The sequence below is a fragment of the Anomaloglossus baeobatrachus genome, chromosome 4, assembly GCF_048569485.1.
Source record: "Anomaloglossus baeobatrachus isolate aAnoBae1 chromosome 4, aAnoBae1.hap1, whole genome shotgun sequence".
NCBI classification, from domain to species: domain Eukaryota; kingdom Metazoa; phylum Chordata; class Amphibia; order Anura; family Aromobatidae; genus Anomaloglossus; species Anomaloglossus baeobatrachus.
In genome coordinates this window covers 8,089,802-8,094,642 of record NC_134356.1, presented here as the reverse complement: position 1 = coordinate 8,094,642, position 4,841 = coordinate 8,089,802, and positions in this window count along the sequence as shown.

The following is a 4,841-nucleotide window of genomic DNA, read 5'->3' as shown; positions in this document are numbered from 1 at the left end:
CACCTCAGTAGAGCTGGACTTTCTCCTTGGACTTCTTGGTGTCTCTCTGGTTAGATGGTCTGGCTCTTTTCTCTGTACCTTGTTCTTCTGATATTGTATTTTTCCTCCCGGCCTGTAAGATGGATCAGAGGCCGTGCTGCGCTTTGCTCTTTTCCTAGAAGTAACAGAAGGACTTATGATCCTATTGTGAGTCCTATTGGCCATTTCAGAAGTTAGTCTCTCAGGAGGTCTGGATCTTCTTAAAGTTTGATGTTCAGAAAGTTCAGAAGGGACAGATGCTAACTGCTGGTTCAGTCTTTGAGTCCAGGACAAAGGAATGACACCTTAACATGGGACCTATTTCTTATATGGCCCCTGCCCCCATCTCTCCTCCTGCTCGCTGACCACCACCACATTCCTTAGGTAAAAACCCATCCCTTACTCCTTAACCCTTTCCTGGATCTATCACTGCCTCAGTCATGTACGTTACGGCTATCTGCCTTCACTCTGCTGGACAGGAGAAGTGGTACTGTGCAGTGTATATATACAGAATAATACAGGTACTGAGGATTACACCCAGTATACAGGACAGGAGGAGTGGTACTGTGCAGTGTATATATACAGAATAATACAGATACTGAGGATTACACCCAGTATACAGGACAGGAGAAGTGGTACTGTGCAGTGTATATATACAGAATAATACAGACACTGAGGATTACACCCAGTATACAGGACAGGAGGAGTGGTACTGTGCAGTGTATATATACAGAATAATACAGATACTGAGGATTACACCCAGTATACAGGACAGGAGGAGTGGTACTGTGCAGTGTATATATACAGAATAATACAGATACTGAGGATTACACCCAGTATACAGGACAGGAGGAGCGGTACTGTGCAGTGTATATATACAGAATAATACAGGTACTGAGGATTACACCCAGTATACAGGACAGGAGAAGTGGTACTGTGCAGTGTATATATACAGAATAATACAGATACTGAGGATTACACCCAGTATACAGGACAGGAGAAGTGGTACTGTGCAGTGTATATATACAGAATAATACAGACACTGAGGATTACACCCAGTATACAGGACAGGAGAAGTGGTACTGTGCAGTGTATATATACAGAATAATACAGGTACTGAGGATTACACCCAGTATACAGGACAGGAGAAGTGGTACTGTGCAGTGTATATAGAGGACAGGATAGCTCCTGGTCAGTCTATAAATAGACCTAATGTTGGAATGAACAGAGTCCACATCGGCCATATTTTTGTACACAGCTGCTGTTACTCTGCTATATTTTACTCTCCTTATGCAAAGTCCAAAGGTTTGTTTTCTATATTTTCCTGAAGGGGTGAACAGAAGCCAATTCTAACAAGATTGGAATAAATGTTCCTGTTTTAAAGTTTTTCAACAAATATTCTTTTTACCTAATATATTTGTTTCTTCCCATTCTGAATAAGTAGAGACCGTTTTAATAATTTGTAAAGATTTAAGTTTTACTAATTGTCTTTTGGTGAGGTGAATCCTCAAATTCATTGGTCGAAAGAGCAGCACGGACAGATGACGTTGGTGCAGCACGGATATATGACATCGGAGCAGCACGGACAGATGACGTCGGTGCAGCAGGGACAGATGACGTTGGTGCAGCACAGACAGATGATGTCGGTTCAGCACAGATTGATGACATCGGTGCAGCAGGGACAGATTATGTTGGTGCAGCACACACAGATGACATCGGTGCAGCAGGGACAGATTATGTTGGTGCAGCACAGACAGATGACGTTGGTGCAGCAGGGACAGATTATGTTGGTGCAGCACAGACAGATGATGTTGGTGTAGCACAAACAGATGACATTGGTGCAGCAGGGACAGATGACTTCTGTGCAGCACAGACAGATAACGTCAGTGCAGCAGGGAGGATGAAGAGTGGAACAGTAGTGGCGGAGTAGAGTATCTCAGGAGACCTGCAGATGTAGCAGTGTTGAGTATGTCAGAAGGCACGCATTGGCTTTGTAGAAGTTTTTATTAAAGTAGCAGAGCTGGGTATGTTTGGAGGCAGAGTGACAATGTAGCAGAGCAGGATATGTCAGGAGGCTCACCTTCAGCAGATGAAGGCGGTGATCATCTGAAGTTGTGGCCATCACTGGCTTCTTGAATGACCAGGAGGGGTCTCTCCACCTGAGCCGGACTGGATGGGGACCGGCTGTACAGAGGGCCTGGATCCGGGAGAGGGACTCACAAGTAGGAATAGGATTTCTTGAAGGTAAATCTCCGGATTAATGTTTTGTTCAGAAGTTACTTTGGCAAAATATAAGTAAAGTTGAACCCTGAGGACATACTCTGATCTCGGCTCCTCACCGAAGGCTGGAGCTCTGATCTCTTCTCCTGAGCAAACAGCCACTAAAAATAGGGTCTTTAGAGATAAGAGTTACAGGTTAATTTTAGCAATCACCCCGAAGGTCACCATAAGAAAACAACAACGAGGTCCCAGGAAGGAACCCGAGAACTTGTGGGAGACCCTGGGAAGACGTCAGAGGAACAGTTGACATTGGAGTACATCGTCCATTAGAGCAAATAGTGATGAGTGAGCACTAAACTGCTCAATACTCCAATCCAGCAGGACGGACGCTCGGACGGGCGCCACTCGAGTAACGAGTATCAATGAAGTCAATGGGAAACGCGGGCATTTGTCTGGAAAAAAACCAGGGGGGCTCAGGGGCATGAGGATCACTGAAATGGATGGAAACAGCACGAATGGAAACAGCACGGGGGAAGACGCCTGGACGCATCTCTGACTCCCAGGTCACTGCTGGGAACACTATGGGGAAGACGCCTGGACACATCTCTGACTCCCAGGTCACTGCTGGGAACACTATGGAGAAGACGCCTGGACGCATCTCTGACTCCCAGGTCACTGCTGGGAACACTATGGGGAAGACGCCTGGACACATCTCTGACTCCCAGGTCACTGCCGGGAACACTATGGGGAAGACGCCTGGACACATCTCTGACTCCCAGGTTGCTGCTGGGAACACTATGGGGAAGACTCCTGGACGCATCTCTGACTCCCTGGTCACTGCTGGGAACACTATGGGGAAGACGCCTGGACACATCTCTGACTCCTAGGTCACTGCTGGGAACACTATGGGGAAGACGCCTGGATGCATCTCTGACTCCCAGAAAAATGCTGGGAACACTACGGGGAAGACGCCTGGACACATCTCTGACTCCCAGGTCACTGCCGGGAACAATATGGGGAAGACGCCTGGACACATCTCTGACTCCCAGGTCACTGCTGGGAACACTATGGGGAAGACGCCTGGATACATGTCACGGCCGGGCGGTCGGGCAGACCCAGGAGGTGGATCCACTGGACCGAACTCGAAGATGGTGGTAGGGAGTCCGGCAGCTGAAGCACTGATGGGCAGCAGAACAGTCCGTGCAAGTGAAGGCAGCGGAGGAGTCCCTGGGACCACGGAGTCACAGATGGTAGTCCTGGTGACGTAGCTCAGGTTCGGAAGCCGAGATGATATCAGGCGGGGTCCGGAACCTCAGGAGCGAGATGACGGGTCACCGCAGGGATCCGAGATGGTACGGACTGTCAGATGGCAGACGGACAGTGTGCGGGGTTCAGGATACGGCTGACTGGATGGCGAGGCAGGTACGGCTCTACAAAGAGAGATAGGTGAGTACAGGCACATAAACACCAGGAGACCTGACTCCTAGCTCAGGGAACACGAAGATCAGGCCCCGCCCCCTTGGACAATAACCCCCTTTATACCCAGTACCTGTTCAACCTCATTTCCTGTTAATGGACGCTGGCCCTTTAAGAAAGGGTCAGTGACCGCGCGCGCGCCCTAACGCGCATGCGCGCCGCCCGGGTGCCAGAAGCCAGGGAAGGAGGCTGAGAGGAGGACGCAGGAGAGCCGGCCAGGTCCTGGGAAGCCGTCGGGCGCCGGGATCGGGGACCAGGGGGCCTGGGACGGACGGAATCCGGGGGCTGAGGAGCGGGCAGCGTGGCAGGTGAGCCGGGGAGCGGGGGTGAGGACCCGGGGAGCGTGACAGTACCCCCCCCCCCACGCCCCCCACCCCGCAACCGGGACATGAAGGCACGGATAAGAGGAGTGCCCACGTTCTCCCTGGGCTCCCAAGACCTATCCTCAGGACCATACCCTTCCCAGTCCACCAGGAAGAACTGCCGACCTCGAACAGTCTTCATGGCCACGATATCCCTTACCGCATAGATGTCGTCATCGGCAATAGGTGGAGGGGCCGGACTGGCAGCATCGGAGAAGGGACCAAGGATAACCGGCTTGAGCAGGGAGACGTGGAATGAGTTGGGTATCCTCATCGTGGCCGGGAGCTGTAGCTTGTAGGAAACCTCATTGATCTTGCTGAGAACTTTAAACGGCCCAATGTAGCGAGGACCCAGCTTGTATGACGGTATCTTCAGGCGGACGTACTGGGAAGCAAGCCAGACGAGGTCTCCAGGAGAGAAACACGGAGGGTCCAGACGTCTCTTGTCGGCGTGTCTTTTCATCCGCAGGGAAGCACGCCCAAGGGACGATTTGACAGAGTCCCAAATGTTTGCAAAGTCACGGGCTACTGTATCTGCAGCAGGGACATCCGAAGAGGGGGATACAGGCAATGGGATGGAAGGCTGAAGCCCGTAGACAACATGGAAGGGAGAGCTGGAGGACGACTCACTGAAGTGGTGGTTGTGGGAGAATTCAGCCCAAGGTAGAAGGGCGGACCAGTCGTCATGATGGGCATTGACGTAGTGACGTAAGAAAGAGGTCAAGATTTGATTGACCCTCTCTACCTGGCCATTAGACTGAGGAT